The sequence below is a fragment of the Crocodylus porosus genome, unplaced genomic scaffold (assembly GCF_001723895.1).
Source record: "Crocodylus porosus isolate Cpor-Errol unplaced genomic scaffold, CroPor_comp1, whole genome shotgun sequence".
NCBI lineage: Eukaryota > Metazoa > Chordata > Crocodylia > Crocodylidae > Crocodylus > Crocodylus porosus.
In genome coordinates, this window is record NW_017728948.1 from 17,924,657 (window position 1) to 17,927,628 (window position 2,972).

The following is a 2,972-nucleotide window of genomic DNA, read 5'->3' on the forward strand; positions in this document are numbered from 1 at the left end:
CCATCCAATCTTTGAGCTTGTCCCTGTTTCTTTTATTTACATTTCCTGGGGTTGCCAGACTCAAACTCATAAGTGGAGAAGCCTGAAACAAGATAGCCACCAGGTTCAGGTGCAGACAGTGCCTGATGGCCCAAGAAACAGAAGTGGAGGGTCAGACCCTGAACACCCTTTTTAAGCCCAAGCCTCATACCAGAAAAGGGAGTCTGGCCATAGGAGCTACAGGGGATGGAGCCCCTGATGGAGGGACTGAAGCCTGGACTGTGAAGGGAGATTGCAGAATGGCAGCCAGGGTCAAGGGAACCTGAGAGCCCACACTGGGAGCCATTAAGTATCTTGACCCTTTTCTGAATTTCTTTTGCTTGGAGCATGCTGCTGCAGGGTGAGACAACCCCCAGGTAGAACGCTTCATTGACCTGGGACGAGTGCCTGTGTTTTGTGGTTTTCATTTCCCTAATGGACTACACTGGGGATGTAGAGGAGGTGGAGAACATTGAAAGGGGTGCTTGGAGATGCCCTGAATTTCAGACTGTTGAGAGGACTGGGGGTATGTTCTGAGCCCAAGAGGGCCAGAACCTGCAGGGACTGCAAGGCAGAAGTGGAGTACGGGAAAACAGGACCTGTGGCCACAGCTGCCTGCACAGGGGTCTCATGCGGCCTAGAGTATGAGGTCACGAGGGTATGGCCAAAGCTGAGCCAGAGGCTTGTGGTCCTGAACAGTGGGCTCCACACTAGAAAACAGTCAGAGTAAAAGTGGGATGAGGCCAGGAGAGCCATGGTCCAGACAAGGGTCCTGTAACAAGTGGGCAACCGAGGGTTGCTGTAAGGTCCCCTAATGGTTACCTTGACCCTGCCTGGTTCTTGCCCTTGCCTTCCAGGGTCCCACCCTGGTTCCTTGCCTACCATGTCTTGTTGTAAAACTTAATGAATGGAGGCTTCCTGCAGAGGCTGGTGAGTCTAAAGTGTTGTCTCTTTCTGTCTCTGTCCCAGTTCTTTATGTCCTACTTGCCTTAAGGGCTAATGTCAAGGCCTCCTTCTACCCCTACAGCTATGCCCATGGCTCTCATATATTACTGGTCATTGCTCAGGTGACAAAGTTATTTGGATAAATGTGTTCTGTTTTATTAGACCAATTTGTCAGGTGAGGCACTTTGCCCCAAATCAATACTAAGCCACCTTGGGCTTCTGTTTCCTTGTCAGGTCTTCAGCCTTCTTAGCCTCACCCCTTTCCTTTAGGTGGACCCTCTTGCCTCAGACCATTATGATGGACCAGGCTTCCAGGTTCCAGCCCCTACTTTGACTTATACCTGTCCTGGGTTTTACCCCTTTTCAGGCTTTTGTTTTCGGGCCAGTATCACCCCTCTTTCAGGCTTGTGCTCAGGCCCCCTTGGTCTCAGGCCTCTATGTCCTTTTTCAATCTCTGTCCCTCTTGGGATTCTGGTCTTTTCCTTCTAGGGCTGTGGGCCCTTGGCCATATCTTTGCCCTTCAGACTCCTTCAGATTGATAGCTCTGTGAATGCAACCTACAAATCCTCCTCTGTAGCCAGTTCCTTATCCAACTCAAAATTCTTGTACGTACGAATCCCCTTCTTCTACCTTTAAAAAAATTATCTCCCATGTGGCACCATATAAAAGTGATAGTCCAGATAAAGGAAGTGAGGTAGACCTAATCTATGTAGAAAATGAATTCTCACAAAAGTAAGTTATCACATTAGTCTCTGTTAGCATCTATCTCTGGTAAACTTCTTATCTAGTGAGCTACTTCAAAAACTGTTGTTAAATTTGGCTTCTTAATCTGAAAGTAGGCAGAGCATTGAAAACCTCTGCAAAATACACTAGGACGGAAGAAATTAAAAATCCCAGGGAGGCCAGAGAAATACAAGGACAACTTAAAAACCAAAAAACAAAACAGTGATTATTCTAACTCCTGAATTATAAGGTGCAAGGGCATTACTTCATTTTTATCCATTGTGTGAATACTATCAAACTTCCCTTTTAAATCCAGCCCTTAATTTCCAAATGTCCCTAGCTTTATTCATATTCCTTTTAAAAAAAAAAAAATGATTAGGAACATAGGACTGGAAGTAGTATCCTAGGCCATTGCATCTACTTATATGCATACGTTAGCTGAAGGAAATGCCCAAAATCACCACGGCAGACTACAAGGTACAAAATTTGAAACACCAAAAACACACTGTAACATGCCCTGGGTAAAAGTTAATGCCTTACCACTAAAGTGGAAGGGAATAATTGGTCTATACATATTCCAAAAATCCTAAGGAAAGGACTGTGTCCCATGCTAGAAAGGAAAGCAACCCCTCCCTCCAACCCCATAAATCTGTTAGTTTATCCTTGTCCAAAAAAACCCCAAAACCCTGAATACCACCTTAGCTATGGCCAACTTCCCAGTGTCTCACAGGAATGTGAAAAACAAACCAGTGAGCAAAAATCCAGAAGACAGTACATTTATGAAGGGGAACATATTATTTCCTGGGCCCTACTAGCGACCAGCAAAAACCCTGAGGCATGAGGCAATCAAATGTCTTTCACACTACAAGAGCTAACTGTATATCCTAACCTGGAGACTGCAAACACATGACACTATAACATGTACACCAACTGGTGTGCCAGAACTCCCTCTCCTGCCATACTGACCCTTGCATTAACTTAGACAGTTCAGTCTTAGAGAAGTTTATTAAAGAGGCCATCCTTAATGGACTGGCCAACACCGACATCCTGAGGGAAAGTCAGCACGGGTTTGTTGTGTGTAGGTCTTGCTATCACCTGGACAGAGGAGAAGAGATTGATGTCATATATCTTGACTTCAAAAAATCATTCGATCTGGTATCCCATGAGCATCTCTTGGCGAAACTGGCCAGTTGTGGCCTTGGCTCCACCACAATCCACTGGCTGGGAAATTGGCTCTGTGATCAGACCCAGAGAGTAGTAATTGGTGGAAGTCACTCATCATGGTG